Consider the following 22,036-nt stretch of genomic DNA (forward strand, 5'->3'; position numbering starts at 1 on the left):
TCCAGTTCTTTTTCTCCACAGCCCAGGTAAGATGCTTCTGACGTTGTCTCTGGTTCAGAAGTGGCTTGGTAGCTCTTTTCCTGAAGACGTCTGAGCGTGGAGACTCTTGATGCACTGACTCCAGCTTCAGTCCACTCCTTGTGAAGCTCTCCCAAGTGTTTGAATCAGCTTTGCTTGACAGTATTCTCAAGCTTGTGGTCATCCCTGTTGCTTGTGCACCTTTTCCTCCCCAAATTCTTCCTTCCAGTCAACTTTGCATTTAATATGCTTTGATACAGCACTCTGTAAACAGCCACAGCTTTCAGTAATGACCCTCTGTGACTTACCCTCTTTGTGGAGGGCGTCAATGTTCATCTTCTGGATCATTGCCAAGTCAGCAGTCTTCTCCATTATTGTGGTTTCAAAGAACAAGAGATACCCTGAATTTATACTGTAGGGATGGTCATTAATTGAAACTCAAATGTAAATATTCTAATATTTTGAGATACTGATTTTTGACTTTCATGAGCTGTAATTCATCAAAATTAAAACTAAAAAACTTTTGAAATGTTTTACATGTAATGAATCTAAAATATATGAAAGTTTCACTTTTTGAAATAAGTTATAAGCAAAAATGAACTTTTTCACTTTATTCTAATTTATTGAGATGCACCTGTAGTCTCTGAATCCTGAGCTCCGGCTCCAGCTCCGGGTTTTGTCTCTCGGTGGATCCGCTCCAGGACTCGTCTCTCCAGGCTGTGAACGAGCTCATGTTGGGTTGCTTTGCTTCAATGTCTCGCAGTGAGAGACGCAAACAAGCCTTAAGAGCCATTAGAGCTCTTTAGCTGATTCTCTCTGCGTGTGTTTGGGACTCTACTCTGATCGCTGGGATCTATTGCGTTGAGAATTAAGCACGCTTGCTGTATTTCAGCGAAACTGAAGGTGAAATGTCGTGTTTTCCGCTGGTTGTCCTGGATCTGGAGCGGATCTGAACTGTTCCGATGGCTGTACGTTAGTCCAGTGAAACCGGCCTGACTTGGATCTGTGTGTGTGTGTGTGTGTGTGTGTGTGTGTGTGTGTGTGTGCGCGCGCGCGCGTGCGTGCATGGTCTATGTGTGTGTATGAGTCTATTTGTGTGTATGAGTGTGTGTGTGTAACCCCAGCACATTTCCTTGGAGGGGTATTTGTGTTGTTTTGGGGATCTATGGGATGCATCTAGATCGGGCTGGATCCTCTGGGGGGTGAGTGTGTATGTTTATTATATTTCATGTATTTTGTGCACGATTTTTATTTGGTTCTCTAGCTTTAGCCGTCAGGATTAGCACTGCATTGACCTCATGGCTTTATTCCATGCTTGCATGCCTGAAATGTCACAGTAATGAAGCAAGTCTGCGACTTATTTCGTTATGTTTATTGAAATAGTTATTAGTTTGTAAATATGTGTTTTGTAGTCTCCTCGGTTTATGTGCGTTTCGCTGGATTTGGTTCTTTGCGCCATTTTGTCATATCTCAGATGTAGTTGATGTTTAATGTGAGACACGTATATTATTGTGGTACTTGTTGTTGTTTTGTTCAGATATGTCTGTACGAGTAAATCAGTCTGGATGCTAATGCTAATGCTAACGCTCTTTGTCATATCCGTCGTTAGCTCTGCGCGCACCTCCAGTGTTTTTGAGCGGTATAAAAATCATATTTAACAGCGACAAAGGTGACATTTGTGTTTTTATTGATGAGAGGGTAGTGATTGATCTGTTGGGCTTCATTTGTGTGACGGGTTGATCAGTTAGTCGAGTGAGTGTGTGATGAACTCGTGCTTACAAAAGCTAAAGCGGCTAAACAACGTGTGTGTGTGTGTGTGTCACTGTATTGTCAAAGTGATATCATAATACCATGTTATTCATGAAGTACACTGGAATTGCTGAAGTTGCATCAGTGCATGTGTAAGGGAGTTATTAAGGGTGGTAGGACCAGTACTATGGTATTACCATGTTTTTGGACATGCACAATGATTGCATCATGGTATTTTTGGAAGTACGTTGGAGAACCGTTTTAAAATACCAGGATACATACATTTTAGTGCCATATAAATAATAATAATAATAAAAACCATGGTGAGGCCATAACTGTACCATGGTGCAACCTAGTTTTTGTGAGGGAAGGCACCACCTTGGTATAATCATTAGTGGCTGATATGGGTTTTAATGGCTGATATCTAGAGAGCAGGTGATTGATTTGTTTAAAGCAATTCAATGGTATCAATTTTTGCTGCAATATTTGCTGAATTCACCAAAATCTGTAACAATTGCAATGCTGTCAATGTGTTTTGAGTTTGACATTGCGCATGTTCCCATATTCATTATTTACTCACCCTCTTTTTTTACAACCATGACTTCAGTTGAACACAAAAAGATTAATATTTGGGCTTTTAGCCTCTAAAATGACTAAATGTGTCATAACAGTAGTCCATACGACTCATGCACTACATGCACTTTTGATGACGAACAGACCCAAATTATTCATATGGCTTTATAAGACTTGAAATGTAGTGCATATTATATAACATTTATGCTTTTTGCAGATTCTTTTATCTAAAGCAGCCAACGTTGCATTCAAGGTCTACATTTGATCAGTTCATGCATTCTCTGGGAATTGAACCCATGACCTTGGTGTTGCTGGCGCTGTGCTTTACTCTCGCACAACTCATATGGACAACTGTTATGACACTTTTAATACTCTTAAGGTGTTTTTATGTCATTTTGAAGCTTAAAATCTCCAGTCCCTATAGAGCACAACAGCGTTTCCCATTTTTTAAGCGGCCTTGGTTCTGGAAGTATTTTTCCCATAGGGATTTTTAAAAAGGCTTCATTAAAGAGTTGTAGTCACATACCAAATCAGACAAAGTTACAAGGCTTTGAACTTAATGGCTTTAATGAGAGAAAGGACTGCAATCCTATGAAGCAATGATATAATCAAATTAAGATCAATAGATAAATTAAAGCTATTTATTTAAAAATGTTGATTATGTATTTTAAATTTACTGCGAAAAATGAATTTATATTTGGTCAGCTGCAATCCTTCCTGGGAGTTGGTGGTTGTTTTGGTGTGATTTACTTGTTTTTATTGCATGATTATTTAAATAAAATAAGTTGAAATATTGCCGGCTGATGGCTTTAGCAGAAACACGTACCATTGATTAACAAACTTGTAGCTCACAGTAGGTCTGTCTTTAATAGCTTATACGTTACTGCTAAAATCATTTCCACCTTTGGAGAAAATGAATGGGATTTTTACTTCTGGAATCCAACTGTTTGATTAAAAAAAGTATGTTATTCAAAATTTCTCAGAAAAGTCATATATGTTTTGTTCATAATATATGAGTAAATAATGGCAAAATTGTCTTTTGTTGAGTGAACAGTGAACACACACTGACAGATCAAAAACTTTGTTTTCAGCAGTGCTTTCATAAAGCAGTTTGGTAGAGCCAGGGTCATTTATCAGGAAAGAGCAGCAGCTTGATTTGTTTTGGTGTCAGTTTGTCATCCTACCGCAGTAATTATTGTGTCCCGTTTAGTTTGCTGAAGGGCAGAATCATCCCTCGAGTGTCTTTCCTCATTTCTGCCGCACAAGTCCTCTCAAAATCATTGTGGAAAACCGTCCTCATTCTTAACGTAAGCTAGCGTTGACATTTGCACCGTTAGTGATCAGAAATTCAGCTGCACGTGCACGAAAGCCATGAAAATGTACACTTTGCATTAATAATTCAAGGTCTGCCAGTGCTCTTGGCGTCGATGGAGTGGTCTGAGGTGCTTTTCCACAGGTTCAAAGACTTTGAGTCATTACGACTAATGTAACATCATCAAGTTCAATTCGCGCAAATTACTGTCTCTTGACATTTGGCACCTTCTGTTTCCATTAAGTCCAAAACAACAGTTCCTGCCAAAATATGACAGTGTGCGCACTGGCAAAGACAGTCTGATGTTCTGCTGGGGCTCCAAGACTGTAATTCTTAACGGATAGTTGAGGTCCTGGATGCTGATTGGTCGATACAGCGTTCAAACTGAAGATTTGCAGACTTTACAACTTGCACAAACCTGAGTATATCCTTTCAATGCATGTGCAGAAAATGCGATAATCGATATTTTTTAATGTGTGTTTTTTTTCTTGTTAGTTCAGTGTGGTAATTTATTCTTTGTGTGCATTTATTGAGTATAAAAACAAACCCAGAAAGGTTACAGTGCAAACCGAAAGTGCTAATGTTTGAGTGAGTGGATGCATTTTGCTTTGCTGTCGAAAACCTTTACAGTTGTAGAAATGAGAATTCAGTTTCAGAAATGTGTGTTTGGAAAGTACCTGACTTTTTGGCACGTTTATGAATTGTGCATAAGCGCTGATCATTGTGGTAGTGCTCTGATTTATGTCGTGTGCATTAGAGAGTCATTGCTCAAGTTATTTTCATCTTAGTTCCCCGTTTCAGTGAGCGAAACTGTGTTGTTTGACTCTAGAGTTGTTACCTAGTTTCTCTGATTTGCTTCTGTCTTTGTGCGGATAAGTGCTGAAAAATCACCTGATATCTGAGCTTTATGACCTGCCTTTATTCAAGATTTACAAAGGATTTTTATTTTGTCCTAGACGCCGCCTTCTGTTGCGTTAATGTGAATCGTTTCATTGAGTCACTAGGCTTTCATTTAGCCATTTTGAGATTATCGACATTGTGGAAATGGTTTATTGTTATAAAACAAATTAATTCGTTATTGAACCGTGGTGTCTTTTATTGTATTGCACTTGGTTTCGTTTTATTAATGCAGTAGCTACATCTCTGAAGCTCAATTTTGAATTGATTTTGGGCTGCAGCTTCAACGTATCAACTGTTCTTTATGACCTAAACCTCCACGAACGTAGAGACTTAAAACGTCTCAATCCTTAGCTATACATATTTGACCAGACAGCATCATAATGTTTCTTCAGCTTCCGCACGATAAGAGAAATCTGGAGTGCACAGGCGTTGTACTAGATGTGAAATGTATTTACTCATCTCACTTGCACAAAACAGATTCAGTATTCCTCAAAATCAATAAAACCAGTGAAATGCAAACTCGGAATATGATGCAAACCTGCAATAATGAAAAGTAACACAAATATCCTTTTGTGCATTTAATCCCATTTTTTAACCAATATCTTTGCTGTTGACTTTCCGTGATCCAGTTCAATCATGTATAAATAAGCAAAAATGACTTCAGATAAACATAACATTTGTGTGTGTTTTTTTTTTTTTATTGCCGAAGAGTGTTGAACTTTGCGTCTTATTCTTCATGTAATCCTATGTAAGCCCGTTGCTGCCAAAAATAAAAAAGGTAATTGCGACTTATAAAGTCAGAATAGTGGGATGTAAACTCGCAATTCCAAGAAATAAAGTCATAATTGCAATCTTGAGACTTGTGAGTTTATATCTTGCAATTCTGACTTTATTTCTCAGAATTGAGTTTATATATCACAATTCTGAGTTTTTTTTCTCAAGTCTAACTTTATACTTTATACTGACTTTATAACTGCAACTGCGAGTTTCTGTTATGCAACTCTGTGAAAAAAGTCAGAACTGCGAGTTTGCATTCGTGTTTTAAATCATGGCGGGTGAGGGCGTTTTCGTACGCGTTTAGCCAATCAGCGTACATTTAGGAGCTAATTTAGTTCCTCCAAACAGAGTTCCTGGAACTAAAACCGTTCCTAGTTCCCGCGCTGCGAACACACCAAAAAGTGGGTAGTTCCACAATTAGTTCGGTACTATGAAAAGGTTCCTGCGTTGCGAAAGGCCCTAGTATTTTAGAGAGTAACACAGTAATGTAATGCATTACTTATAAAAGTAACTTTGCCCAACACTGTTAATGACTATTGTTTAAAATTTGACTTACAGCTTGTAATGTTGCAAATATTAATTAATGTAGATTTACATTTATTTATTTATCTGCTTATTGCATTTATGCCAATTTGGAGCAATACAGCAAAAACTGTTCTGATAGTAGAATACCAATACATCAGCCAGGCCAATTAATCAGACGATTTGGCTGTTTTATTAAAGTATGTCTCTGGAGGCCATGTATGACAGTGATTTAACCCAGTTTTTTAATTGATTTTGGTTCAAACCTGTTTGACTATTCTGCGGTTGGATGGATAACCTGCATTCAGTACGGTTTGGTGCATGTTCAGCCTTTTTGGCATCAGGTGCTGTTGCGGTCTGAGTTGTCCTGATCCACAACAAAGCTTCCTGGAGATAAATGGCTTTCTGGGGATTTCTATTCCTGCGGCGAGCACGGTGAGGTGAGCTCAGGATAACGTCTGCTAAGTCACTCTCTCCCTCGCTCTGACATTTTGTTATCGTGCTGCCATTTGGCCGGAGCCCAAGTGGATTCTAGCGCAGTGAAAGACGAATGCTTTGCTCATTGGGCCCGGAGCGGAGCGTGTTGAATGACAGGGGTGCGGTACGAGTCCTTACATACACTCCAGAGTTGTTCAGGATTTTTACACCCCTCATAAAGCTTTGTAACTGTCTTGAACGGCAGTGAGTTACGGCCTCGTCTTCAGCTCGCTGTTGGGGGCTGGGTTTTATGCCTCTGTCTTGTTTCCAATTCTAGTGAATGAGGGGGATTTTAGCTTGATTCAGTCTGTTTTTGGTCAATCTGGGCTCATATTGTTCATTCATTGCAGGTTGACTTTTACTTGAATATTCCATCATAAAAAATGGAAGTTGCATGGAGTTTTTGTATTTTTTAGGTGCAGTTGTGAGTTTTCTTTGTCTGTTTCCATTTTGTTGGTACTCCTAAAAAGTTTTTAAATGAGCTTTCTTCTGTTTTTTTTAGTCTTGTAAAGCCTGTGACAACTGCTTCTGTCTGAGATTAATGTTGAAGCTTTAATGCATCAATGGATCTTTTATGAAGCTGTTGAGTTCTTGCTAAACCTCCTTTAAAGTTATAGATATGTTTGAACAGCCAGCATTGTGTATTGCTTAGCTTATATAGTTTGTTCAGCTACATAAGCTTTGCTGTTGTATTGTAAATGCACATGCCAATTATGTCAACAGATATTCTTAAAATTCAATTTATAGCTTGTAATACTGCAAAAAATCCCCCCGGTGGTCATTTTGAGATTATCGCATCTGAAAAATAGTTTATTGCAATTACTGATATAATCAAACAAATGTAATTAGGCTTAGTTGTTGAACATTGGCATATTTTATTTTATTGCTCTTGGTTCCGTTTTATTAAAGCGATGTGTCTCTCAAGCCCAATTTTTTTAAATTGATTTTGGGGAGTTCTTGCTATACCTCCACTGTTACAACTTGTACTGTTGCAAATCTCGATTAATATAGATTTACTTCAATTCATTTTCTGCACTTATGCCAATGAGTAGCGCTATAATGAAAACAATTCGGATAGTAGAATACCAATACATCAGCCAGGCCAATTAATCAGACGTTATCTGGCAATTTTAAGGTTATTGGTATTGGCCGTATCCGATTGGCCAATTCACAGAAATGCATATTTTATAGTGCTGTCAAACAATTAATCGTGATTAATCGCATCCAAAATAAAAGTTTTTGTTTACGTGATGTGTGTGTACTGTGTATATTTATAAAGACACACACATACAGCATATGTTTTGAAAATATTTACATGTACGTATTTATATTCATATAATTTATATTATATATTTAATATATAAAGGTAACATATTTTTCTTAATTGTATACATGCATGTAGGGTTGTAACGATATACCGGTATGACGGTCTATCGCAGTTTGAACATACACGGTTATCATACCGTAATCATTTGCATATCTACGGTTTTAAAAAAATAAATAATGAAAAAATAAATAACAATAATCTCACCCGCGCGTATGCAATTTATTTATTTTATTTATTTCTATATATAAAAACACGAACGTGGGGTTGTCCTTGAGGACGAATCCAATTTGCAAAAAATGTGGACGCAAAGTAGCTGCAAAAGCAGGCAATACATCCAACACTTTCGCTCATATTCGCGGACATCATCCCTCCGTGCAGATAAAGGTATGTTGCATTTATAACACGTTATAAGGCCGTATAATTTCCGTGATGCCGAGGGAATCCCGGTGTAGTCGTGAACATGGGGTTTACAGTATAACGTTAACGAGGCTGTCATTTAAAACGCACAATCTGATGGATGGATAGATCAAAAGTAGGTATGAGTGGCGCCGTTTTATCTACTACATACTGAAGTATGCATGCATGACACTAATGGTGTTTTCAGCGTCTACAGAAACATGAGCTGCTCTGAGAGAAAACCAGTTTTATTTGAGAAAAACCATCGTCAAATACACTAAACTCAAAGGTCTGCTACAACCCGTCAAAATAAAAGTTCAGTTGAACTTGAAGTCCTGACAGAAATAAATTGGCATTGTACAATGTACTTAAAAGTTATGACAACAATAATAATATTCTTTATAAAAATTCATTTAAACATTATTTTTAAGGAATATCATGTTTGTCCATGTTTTAACTTAGAATACCTCTGTTGTGCAGCACTTTGACAAAAATAAGTGTTGGTAAATTTTCATTTTGATAACATTTTAAAACATTAATTAAAATGTTAAAGTGTGATATAGATATACATAAGGCTTATGGCTTTATTTTGTAATTTAAAAAATACAACCTTACATGTATGTGTATGTATTTTTATATATATATATATATATATATACATAATAAATATACGCAGTACACACACACATACTATGTAAACAAACTTTTATTTTGGATGCGATTAATCATTTGACAGCACTAATATTTTACATTTATTCATTTAGCAGATGCTTTTATCTAAAGTAGGGCTGCACGATAAATTGCATGTGATTCTCATGCGCATCTAGTCATTAAAGCCGGTTCTGTGATTAGTAATAAATCTCCATCATCTGCTTTCAGATGGAGCGGCATTTAATACACAGAGCTGTAGATCACTGACAAGCTACGCAATATCACGTTCATTATCGAAGGCGATTCATGTGCGATAATGAATGCGATATTGTGTAGCTTGTCAGCATATTTTCAGGTTTCAAATATTTTTTTTAGTACATACTTTGTAAAGAGTGTTTATTTCAGCAATTTATTGTACATATGACATTGAAATTGCCTTAGATATCAGTATCGGCATTGGCCAAAGCTAGTTTTATTCTCATTTGGCACTTGACGAGCATTTAATTTGTATGCTGAGATGTTTCGTCTCCTTGTCATTTGCAGATGGTGCTAATTTGTGTCCTTGCTTGTTTGTTTTCATTGTGCCTCCGTCAGTTGCAGGCAGATGTGCTTCTGTTAATGTGCTAAAATCTGGGCTGTAAATACGGTGTGAATGTGTGGGATCTGAGACGCGCAAACATCAGCAGCAGCTTCGTCTTTATTTAATTACACCTTATTTCTGCACGGCTGCACGCTTGTTTTCTTTCTCCATGCTAGTGGAGTCTGACTTGATGGTGCTAATCTTTATTGGCAATTTATTTGTAGATGAAATTTGTTTGTGAGTCGTGGAAAAGTGCCGCCAAAGGCTGGAAGAGCAGCGTTTCTGCTTCAGCGTTGGCCCTGTGCACCGTTCATAATCACTAGATAGTGTGGTGATGCCCGTCAACCAATCAAGATGTGAAATGAGCACCTGCCACCTGCTAAGTGCAGGAATATTTAGCCGGTCGACAGCGGGTGTGTTTGTCAGAGGTTTCTAGCGCTGTGACAGATGACTGCGTCTGCATTCATGAGATGTCAAAACATGTCAGGTACTGCCATTTTCTGCTGCCTTTTCATGTTCGTTCAGAGCTCAGCGCTGTTTGGGGGCTAAAAGTGCTGTTTGTTTGAAGAAACCTGAAAGATAGATTAGCGGTGAATGACTGAGAAAAACCATCTCTAAGAATAATGAAAGGAAGCCATTATGGGATTTGTTAAAAGAGAGATTATAGGATTACTGTATTCAGTCTTAATCTTAATATTTAGGATATTTTTGAAGATAGAAATCTTTAATCTTTAGAAATATTTAAATCTTAATTTTTTTATCACATTTAAGAGAATAAATCGATTTACTATTTCAGTTTAAATGAATTTTCATTTTTAAAATGTTTCCATTTTTCCTTTTTTATTGATGTTTTGAAATGTTTTAATTGCTAAATAACCAGTTAATTGCTAATAACTTATTTTGTATTGAAAACATTCTCACGTCTCCATCTTAATATATTGGATCAAATATTAAACTTGTAATGTATTTTTTGTAAATTTATTTCAACCACAATTAATTGAATTGATTTAAAGTAAATGTTCGTTTTTGTCAATGTCAAACTTCTAATATAAAAAATTTAATTTAAAACTATTTCTATTTTTAATTGAACATTTGTAAAGATGTTTCTATTTTTTTTATTGTTTTTAATGTTTCAATAAAACAAGTTTTAGTTACTAATTAATTAATAGCAAATCTTTTATTTTGCATGGAACACATTCTCATGTCTTCATCTTAATATATCGGATAAAATATGTATATTTATATTTTTTTAACCACAATCAAATAAACTTTTTTGTGTTAAAGTTCTGATATCAATTTTTACAAATTTATTAAAATATTCCAGCTGTTTCTAATCTCCCCCATTTTTTTGTAAATGTTCAAAATGTTCAATCAAATATTTTAATTGCTAATTAATTAATTGCTAATATTTTGTAAAGTCTCTTTAACCAAAACAAACAAACAAAATAGTTAATTAATGGCTTCATCCTCCACAAAATGACATTATGATGTTGGATTAAACGTTGTTTTTAAAGATGTTTTTTTTACAACCACAATTAAGTAAATTGATTTAAAATAATTTCACATCTATGGGTTAAATGATTGTTGAAGTCAAACATCTAATATAAGAAAAAAACTGGAAATTCATTCAAATATTTCTTTATAATTAACTTAAATGTTTTAATCAAACACATTTTAATTGCAAATTACTTAATTGCTAATCGTTTGAAAGTTCTCTTTAATTTACAAAAGCCATTCGGCATCATCCTCCACGAAATAACATTATTTTGCTGGGAGAACTTCTCATATGTTCATATTTATATTTTATATATATATTTTTTTTTTTTAAACCACAAAAATTGATTGAAAATCTACAACTTTCCATTCAGAAAACGTTCATTAATTTAGTAAAAGTTAGAGTTGAAAATGTACAGCAGGAGCTCTTTTCAGTGCTTTAATTTGAGATGATCTTGGTAGCTCCGCTCACGGCCGCCACGTTTGTATGCAGGACTGGATCAGGCCGGCTTGGCCAGCGAGGTTGCAAGCTGTCATTGAACCAGCGAGCTGAATTTAAATGTTAACTCAAGCTGTCACACGTTGACATACCGTGCACTTAGTAGTCATCACGGCAGCTCGACTAAATAGTTTATTTTCCTTTCCGCACTGAAGTTGAGATAGGCCTCGTCTGGATCTTATCTGTGCAGGATCAGGACCTTAAAGAAGCACATGCTCAACTCAACAAGTGTGGGCAGGATGAGTTTGCACATCAGTCCGGTCAAACGCATGTTTACGTAGAGAAAACTATAGAAAAGGAGCACAGTGGAATGCAAAAACCTGTAAAGATCTGCTATATGTCTGATATTTCATGCTTGCATGATGCTGACAGGCTGAAAGCTGTATTATTTTCATTTGCTGTTAATAATAACCTGTTACTGGTGTTATGCTTAATCATTCTGATTTTGAGTTGTCTTTTTGAGGTGAAGTCAGGTATGTACAATATCTTCCTTCATATTTCATGCATCTTTTCAGCAAAGATATTTAACAAGTTTCACATTTACACGATGTTGGAAAAAGTTCATTAGTCCTGCCCACTTTTTCAGTGGCACTGGTTCTGGAAGTATTTTTCTATTCATTTTTGCTTTAGGGATTTTTAGAAACTCTGTTAAAACATTATAGCCTAAGCTTTGAATCAAACCAACCAGCCACAAGGAACATCACGACATTACAAACAGAAAATTATGTGAAAATTGGGCAAAAAGACAAATATCCAAGACTGTGTACTTAATGGCTTTATTGACAGAAAGAACTACAATCCCATGAAGCATTGCGAATGACTTAATTAAAAACAACAGAGAAATATAAAACTATTAATTTAGTTATAGAAACTATAAACAAATATTTAAGTATTTTGAGATCTTGACAGTGACCCATTGGCAGTACAATGGAAGTGGGCAGAGCTAAATTTCTCTTTGGCGCACTACGCTTACAGCTGATCGCTGGAATTTTCTGTTCGGCATCGTGAGTAATATAGTAGGAATTATGCTATTAAACACAATTATTTTTTAAAATAAGATAAATGAATGTGAGCAGATGGCTTCAACAAAAGTAATCAAATAACAACCTCAGAGCTCACAACATATTTGTCTTGCAATGCATTCTGGGATTATCTCAGTATTTAGCTATAATAAGGTATGTTAGCAGTTTTAGGAACAGCCAATGATGCTTTAAATGCTGTTTAGGTAGGCAGCACACCGGGTTTTGGGTTACATCTAGATTTGAGGTGGTTTTACTTCAGCGATGACAGATTATACAACCTCGTTTTATAAAACTTGAAAGGATGGTTGCATTTCTTTGGTCCCCTGTCGCTCAATGCTTGACCCAAATATCCAGAGCGTTCTGCTACTCGGATTGCTTGAGTACTCGGTTGATTTATCTGTCAAAATGACCAACATGCACAAGTTTAAGTGATTCATGTAGGTCATGGTGTTTTCTTGGTTTTGTGCTGCTTCTATACAAATTAAACGCATGCATTCTGTTATATCCAGAATATTAAAAAAAAAATCAGTAAAACATTTTAATTGTTAAATGTTTTTGAGTTATCAACCCTCTACGGACACCTTGGCAGTAGAATCGCCATTGGCTAGTAATTTATTTACTTTACTCGCTAAACTAATATTAAATATTTGATATACTGTTATATATTAGAAATATCACACTCGTAGACGTGAGATATGGTTGTATATCGGCATGGCTGTGATTCGGCCGTAGATAATAACAGCGTGCCGATATACAGCCATATCTCACGTCTACGAGTGTGATATTGGGTTTATACAACAGCTCGATGGCACAAGTGTGTGAATACATAAAAAAAAATAGCAACAGGGTGTCTTTAAAAGCCCTCTTTTGTGCAGAACTACTTCCTTCCGCTACAGATTTAAATCTAAAGTTGACAGTTTAACAGCTGAGCCCAAGCCTCCGTTACTAATTCAGAAAACGTCACTTTAGAGCTAGTACATTTACATTTATGCATTTAGCAGACGCTTTTTATCCAAAGCGACTTACATTGCATTCAAGTTACAGTTTCTACATTTTATCAGCTCTTGCTTTCCCTGGGAATCGAACCCATGACCTTGGCGTTGCTAGCGCCATGCTCTACTACTTGAGCTATCAGAGTATAGTATAGTAGAGTGTTATGAGAGTACTTGCATCTGATCCATTATTCATTCTTCAAATCAATCTCATATTCTCAATAAAACTTTAGTTTGAATGTCTGATTGGCTCGTACTATCCTTTCATCTGTTAAAGGGATACTCCACCCCAAAATGCAAATTTTAAGGGGTCATCGGATGCCCATTTTCCACAAATTGATATGATTCTTTAGGGCCTTAATGAAAAGTCTATAACACACTTTGGTTGAAATTTCTCAGTGGTAGTGTAAAAAACACCTTTTTTACCCTGTCAAAATCAGCTCTGCAGAAATCAACCCATTTTTAGTCCATGTCCCTTTAAAAGCTCAGGACTCTGCTGACCCCCGTCTCGTCCGTGGAGTGTCTGTTTACTTTAGCCATGAAACTGACTAACTAAGCACATATTAGGAAAGGCGATTTGCAAAGATTCATAAAACGTTACACTCACTTCTTCTGTAGAACATGGGCAGATCAGGGTCGGCGCATTCCCTTCAAAAACGAAAATAACGTTAATCCTCTGCGGCTCAGATGTCAGGAGTAATTGAGGATTGCTTTATTCATTATTACATCCAACAACAAAACGCCTCAATCGCTTAATCGGAGACCTCTTGTCATTCATCTCAGAACAGCCTGATTTGAGAGAGGGTATTTAAAAAAAACACTGGGCTGATTTTTATCATTATAAGATGGATGTGTACACACACTATCTATGTTCAAACAACTTTTAAAGTGAATTTTGCATCTGATGACCCCTTTAAGATATTTTTGGATGAAAACCGGGAGGTTTGTGACTGTCCCATTGACTGCCAAGAAAAGTATGAAATATTGGGCGATATCGAGTTCATAATCGAAGGCGATTCATCTGCAATAATGAACGTGATATTGTGTAGCTTGTCAGTGAACTACGGCTCTGTGTAGTAAATGCCGCTCCATCTGAAAGCACGTGATGGAGATTTACTACTAATCACAGAACCGGCTTTACTGACTAGATGTGCGTGATCATCGCTTTCGATATATCGCCCAGCCCTAATAATAGGTGAGCGCCAGCTAATGAGATTGCTGGGAGAAACTGGCAGTTCTTAAAAGCTGAAGAATTCCAAAGGAATGCTGTTATTTTGACAGGAAAATACAACAAAGAATATCGTTTACATGTAGCATGTCAATTCTGCATGGTATGTAAGACTCTAGCGCTCTGTCTCTTTCTTTGTGTGTGTAACTATCTTTACACTAGAGTTTACGGTATGTCAAATATAGGTGTGCTGCACATCCATTCAGATGAACTGAATAATACTTTTATTTTACTGAAATATTTTAATTGTTCATTGTTTTTTTAGTTATGACAAACTAATTGCCTAAAGTGCATTTTCAATTCATTGAAAAGACAGGAAACTTAAAATGTTTAAAAAATGTGTTGCTTGTTTTCAGCGAGTTATTCACCTTATTCACTTGCTCAGATGATAATTATATAACATTTAAAAATATATATTGTGGAATTGCTTTACTTGATGTATATCATGTCAAACTGCTGTCAGCGCTTGATGTCACAGCTATTCATTTCCCCACAGAAATCAGTGTAGGAAATCCACAAGTTTGGATTCCTGGTTAGCATTGTGGATGTTGTTTATTGGCCGAATTGTTGGGGTTATGTGATCATTGCGCCCTGTGTCGTCGTGAGTGAATCTGCTCCAGCGGATCTGTGTTTGGCTCCCAGCCTCCCTCTCTGTTTCTCTCAAAGCCGCCATAAAGATCCTTTTATCCGTCTCCTCCCCCACAGCCGAAACATGATGAGATTTTCTCTCTCGCCGTCTGTTGAAGCTAGTCTTAAGGCAGCTTTGATTTATATATCTATGTTTTCAGCCTTTGACAATATTACACATCTCAAAATATGTTTACCTCACAATATGTTCATCTTCATGCCTACACATTCAGCAGAATAGAGTTGGGCGATAATATAGTTTATACTTTGTGACGATACAAGCAATCAATCAGTTGAGATTTGCTATCTGTTACATATCGCTTGAAGTGAGTAGGTATATTGTGTGTATTTGGATAAAGTTGGACATACTTATACAAATATATGAAGAGTTCATTTGCAAAAACAGATAACTCCGTTTTTAACAATTTTCAATAATCAAGTTTTTTCATTGTGCATTCCAATCTCAATCAAACTGCAGTTGGGTTATTTTGATTAGGTTAAAAATAGTGCTGGACAACGATTAATCGCATCCAAAAATAAATGTTTTTGTTTATTTAATATATGTGTGTGTACTGTGTATATTTATTATGTATATATAGACACACACATACAGTATATATTTAGAAAATATTTACATGTGTATATATATTCATATAATTTATATTATATATAAATATATTTAATATATTAACACAACATATTTTCCTTAAATATATACATGCATGTGTGTGTATTTATATATACATAATAAATATTCACAGTACCACACACAAACACTTTATTTTGGATACGATTAATCATTGCCCAGCACTAGTTAAAAAATAAAGCTAACGAACACAATATAAACATAACATAATTAAAAAAACTAATTAAAAAAAAAAAAAAAACGGAGTTATGTTTTTACAAATAAACTTCATTTATAATTATTTTTTTGTTTTTCTTAAATAAACAATTTTTTTTTAAACGATGCACTGAAATGATTATTTTAAAACCGAAATGCAGAATCCAAAATTGATTCCAAAAATAGAATTTCCATTTAGCTGAAATTTTGGTGCATTGCTAATTTTCTTTGCACCAATATTACGATATTTATCTTCAAATAATTTTAAAATATTTATTAAATATAAAACATTTTAAGTTTTAAATGTCACAGGCGCTGTTTATCTTCAAAACATTCTTGAGTAAGGCATATTTTTCCACAAGTCAAGTCAAATTTTTGTATAGTGCTTTTCACAATTTGAACTTATTGACAGACTTGAATGACATTTAAACCAGTCGCTCTATACATCTATAAAATATTGGCAATATTTATTGGTTAATTTTATATTACCAGCACAATCATTATGAATGCATGATGAATATTTGATCAGTCTAGCCACCGTCTCTGTGTTGAGGGTTTGCTTTCAGATGTTGAGCACATATGCATGTCTTGTGGTCATGTGGAGATTGAAGAATCCTTCCGCTCTGTAATGGGACCAGATTTCCCAGAACCCTTTGCATTGATTAGCATTACTGCATTTATTCCTGATTTGGCAACAAATGATCCATTCATGTCTTTTCCTGTTTGCTTCAGGACCACAAACTATGAAAGTTATGATTGTTTCTGTATGAGGATGTTGTTTAAAGGTCTGTATGTTTAATGTTCTTAATGCTAAATTAAGGAAAACATCTCAGTCCTCAGTCTGGCTCTGTAACTTCTGCCCTCCACCTCAAATCTCCATCATGAATCTGAAGCAATTTTAACATCAGATCAGACGTGTGAGTGAAATGACCTCTCAGTCATTGTTATGAGCTCCTGGCACATTCCCCTGTGGGGTGGAAGACAATTATATGCTTCCTCTGAGCTGGGTCACGCAGAGGCATGGGTGGAGGCTACTGAACAAAGCCTGCTGGGAGCTTGTTGGTTGAACACAGGAATCTTCCTGTTTGTGTCTGTCGTCTCTGAAGGGATGACTGCAGTAGATCCAGAGGACAGCTGGTGGGAACCTCTTTAGTCGACTTGCCTTTAGGACTTTGTGTGTGGAATTACAGAAACGCTTGATTGTTTTGAAGAAGCGTTTCTAGTATTGTGCATGTTCAAAAATGTAAAAGAATTCTAAAAAGTTTAAATTATTGTCCCATAGGGCTGGGTTGAAGAATGCGGCAGTGCAGTGTTCTATTGTTGTAACTAACTAGCTAACATTCCAAAAATCAAAAACATTCTAAATATTTTTAAATGATAGGCCAATAGGGCTGTTTTGTATCAGTGTATACAAAGCACAATGACAGAAATTTATTTAGATTCATGAGAAATCTGTCACTTAAGATAAACGCGTCTGCTAAATGCCTGAATGTAAGTGTTTACCATTGGGCTGGGCGATTATGGCATATCAGTCCATATCGATAATTATCACGATAAATGTCAAACTTTATTTCTTTCAAGTTTAAAGCCAGAATTTTGCTCCAAAGTGAAAGTTGTAGAAATTAATTTTCCTTAGATAAATAATTATCTAACTAGAAAAATACATTTCTTAGTTTCTGCATGTTCTCATGAGTGATATTGTTTCAAATCAAGAAACAGGTTTGGGTTGCCTGATAATAATATTAATAATAATATAACTTTTTTTTTGTCTCTTAGAAATGCACATTTGATAGTAGCTTGATTTAGGATACAGAGGTACATTTTTGTTCATTTTTAAAATCAGTAACATCTGTAAAAATTGTAGCAAACTTAGTTTTATATGGTTAAATTTATTCTGATCAAGTTTAAAAAAAATATATACATATATTTTTTTTTTATTATTAAGCACTGGTCTCCCATAGTAGCATACATGTAAATCATGATCAACACAGTTAACACCTCAATATCATGGTAAAAATATAACTATATGGTTTTTAGGTAGCTTATTTGTATGAAAAACAGTAGTCTAAAACCATTCAGTATAAATGCACACATGCTATAACTTAATCACAAATACATATACTTTAATTTATATACTATTACTCCTTTAGTAAAATTCAATGTGAATATCCCACATTTCTGCCACAATACCATGGTGCAGTGAGTGTTACTACAGTAAATCCATGGTAAATGATGGCGATGTGCAGAATGAAAAAGCCTTCTGACTGTCTCAGTCAGTGTTTCTCCTGTTTGGCTTTAAACTAGTTTAAACCACAGAATCGCTTTTGGCGCATAAACATTATATCGAACATTTATCGAACTCTTCATATTATTTTATCGAGGAAAATTATATCGCGATAATTATCGTTATCGAATTATCGCCCAGCCTTAGTTTACCATAGTATATCTGTGATTTGATTTATGAAAGTCCATCATCAAAAGAAAACTATAATCTACTTTATTTTTGAGTGTTAAAACAAGTTTTTCTTTATGCAAAGCTGTTTTTATATTTGATGTTTTATACTGGGGTTGTGTGCTATTTAGGATTTATTGACCTTTAAAATTCCAGTTCAATTCCTGCGTTTGAATTGAGGTACCAAACCAGATGCAGAATTGCAATTCAGATTTGACTTAAAGGAAAATTCTAATGAAATTGAATTCATATCTCTGTAATTTTTGTCTAAAAAAAGTAAAGTTTGTCCTGAAAAACTTTCAATTAGTTTGAAGTTTTAAAATAAATTAAGAAGTCTAGAAGTTTCAGATAGTAATTTTACTGTATTTTACAAAACTGTTATTTTTATCTAGAGAAGCAAAGTTAGCCTTGGGAAAACTCTGAATTTGTTTGATTCAAGAAATTCAATTCAAGAAACCTAGAAGTTTTAGATAGCCTAGTATTTTTACTGTATCTTATGCAATTTTACAGAATAATTTTTTTATTTTATTTAGAAATGCAAAGTTTGTCTTGGAAAAACTTTGACATTTTTTAAAGAAAAAACTTTACCTATGAAGTTTCAGATGTAACTATGTAGAAAAGTGAAGTTTGTCTGGGAAAAACTGTTTGTTTGATAGTTTTAAGAAAATAAATGTAAGAAGCTTTGATGATTCCGAGGCCGAAATTCCATCTCTAAAATTGGCATTTAATCATATTTATTAATAGTGCTGTCAAACGATTAATCGTGATTAATCGCATCATAAATAAAGGTTTTTGTTTAAATAATGTGTATAATGTGCATATTTATTATGCATATATAAATACAAACACATGCATGTATATATTTAAGAAAAATGTTATGTTTATATATTAAATATATTTATATAATAAAAAGTATAAGAATATGAATATATAAATGTATAAACATGTAAATATTTTCAAAATATATACTGTAGGTGTTTGTATTTATATATACACATAATCAATATACGCATTACACTTACATATCTAATGTAAACAAAAACTATTATTTTGGATGCGATTAATCGTTTAACAGCACTATTTAATAAATGAATTGGTGGAAGAAAACTTCATTACCCAGAGTGCATTTTCTAGACTGAATTTCTTTGCAGTAAAATCAGTAAATTCCTCATCCTGTCATTCCCTGGCAAAACAGAAATGTTCTAGAAGCAGTTTCAAGTTTTCAGTGTAAAAGATGGTTACAGTATGAAATGCATTTTATACATGTCTTGGTGATTTGTCTTTGTGGTGCTTTCACAGTGGGTGTTCAAGTTCAAGTACAAATCGTTGCAAAGCAGCTCTACAGGAATTTAAGTTTCCACGATATATTTATATATTGCAGAACCTTAATATATTTAACTTATGGCAAAATTTGGTAATTCTGTATGTTGTCTGAGCGTTGGCATCCTCTGAGGTCCTCTGAGGGGTTGGCATCATCTTTTCTCAGGTGTTCGGTCATCTCAGATCATTTAAGGGTTGGATCCAGACTGAAGCTTCTGTAATTCCTAGTTACCACGGGATGTTAATCAACAGAGAAACAAATAGAGACATAATTAGCGTAGCTGCTGTTCCATCTAAGCAAAAATGATTTGTTCAACCCAAGCTAAAGAAGAATAATAATGTACATTTGATCATATATAACTGCAGTACAAGATTATAAGATGCATTATGTGAATGCTTGGCTAAAGAGATGTGTCTTTAATCTAGATTTAAACAGAGAGAGTGTGTCTGAACCCCGAATGTTATCAGGAAGGCTATTCCAGAGTTTGGGAGCCAAATGTGAAAAAGCTCTACCTCCTTTAGTGGACTTTGCTATCCTAGGTACTACCAAAAGTCCAGAGTTTTGCGACCTTAGGGAGCGGGTTGGATTATAGCGTGGTAGAAGACAAGTTAGGTACGCAGGAGTTAAACCATTTAGGGCCTTATAGGCAAGTAATAATATTTTGTAAATGATACGGCACTGAATAGGTAGCCAGTGCAGAGACTGTAAAATTGGAGTAATATGATCATATTTTCTTGATCTGGTAAGAACTCTAGCCGCTGCATTTTGGATACATCTGTAGCTTGTTTATTGAAGATGCAGGACAACCAGCTAGCAGTGCATTACAATAGTCCAGTCTAGAGGTCATGAATGCATGAACTAGCTTTCTGCATCAGGCCTGAAACCTGACTGAAATTCTTCATAGAGATAATTTTTTTTGCAAGTAGGAACACAATTGAGCAGACACAACTTTTTGCGATGTGCGATGAATGAAGCTGAAATACTAGACGCAGTAGAATCTACATTTGATATTGTATTTCTGATGTTATCTATTTTATCAGTAAAGAAATTCATAAAGTCATTGCTATTAAACTGTGGGGGAATATTTAGATCGGGTGGCGTCTGTTTATTTGTTAATCTAGCCACTGTGCTAAATAAGAACCTTGGATTGTTTTGGTTATTATCTATGAGATTGTGGATATGCTCTGCCCTGGCAGCTTTTAGAGCCTGTCTATAGCTGGACATACTGTTTTTCCACGCAATTCTAAAAACTTCTAATTTAGTTTTTCTCCATTTGTGCTCAAGATTACGAGAGAATGGGTATAACTGTTGTACCATGGCGCAGTACGTTTTTCTCTAACCTTTTTCAATTTGAGGGGGGCAACAGCTTCTAATGTATTAGAGAAGATAGTGCCCATGTTGCTAGTCATTTCGTCTAGTTCATGTGTATTTATGGGTACACAGAGCAGTTGAGATAAATCAGGCTGGTTATTTGTGAATCTGTCTTTGGTGGCTGGAACAATAGTTCTGCCCGGACGATAACGCGGAGCCATATAACTAATATCAGTAATACGCAGCATGCACGATACAAGAAAATGATCAGTAACATCATCACTTTGAGGTACGATATCTATATCGGTAAGATCAAGTCCATGCGATATAATTAAATCTAGCGTATGATTAAAACGATGAGTGGGCCCGGTGACGTTTTGCTTGACTCCAAAAGAGTTTATTAGGTCAGTAAACACAAGTCCTAACGCATCATTTGTATTATCAACGTGAATGTTAAAATCTCCGACAATTAGCACTTTATCAACATTAACCAATAGATCTGAGAGGAAATCTGCAAATTCTTTTAGGAAATCTGTAAATGGCCCTGGCGGTCTGTACACAGTAGCCAGAGCAAGAGACAGGAGAGATTTCTTCTGCATATCTAACAGTGTAACATTAAGCAGAAGTATTTAGAATGAGTTAAACCTCCTGTATCCTGTTTTCAGAGTAACATTGAGAATATCACTATATATTGTTGCCACACCGCCGCCACGGCCAGTCTGACGGGGCTCATGTTTATAACAGTAGCTTGGTGGAGTAGACTCATTTAGACCAAAATATTCATTTGGTTTCAGCCAGGTTTCAGTCAGGCAGAGTACATCAAAATTATTATCTGTGCTCATTTCATTTACAATAACTGCTTTGGGTGCGAGTGATCTAATGTTTAGGAGACCAAGCTTTAAAAATGGTTTTTGTTCATTTATTTTGAGTTTTTCTGGTTTAATCACGATCAGATTTTTTTTCTAGA

The 22,036-nt window shown here is 35.3% G+C and overlaps 1 protein-coding gene across 1 annotated transcript in view; it reads left to right on the forward strand.

Moving 5' to 3' along the window:
• Positions 1-727: 727 nt before the first annotated feature.
• znf609a (zinc finger protein 609a) overlaps positions 728-22,036 on the forward strand; it is a 104,650-nt gene continuing 83,341 nt past the window's right edge. Inside the window, exon 1 of the mRNA XM_079412201.1 lies at positions 728-1,220. The gene's annotated coding sequence lies outside the window, so the exon portion shown is untranslated. The remainder of the gene's footprint in view (positions 1,221-22,036) is intronic.

This window comes from Barbus barbus (assembly GCF_936440315.1).
Source record: "Barbus barbus genome assembly, chromosome: 48".
In the NCBI taxonomy this organism is placed as follows: domain Eukaryota; kingdom Metazoa; phylum Chordata; class Actinopteri; order Cypriniformes; family Cyprinidae; genus Barbus; species Barbus barbus.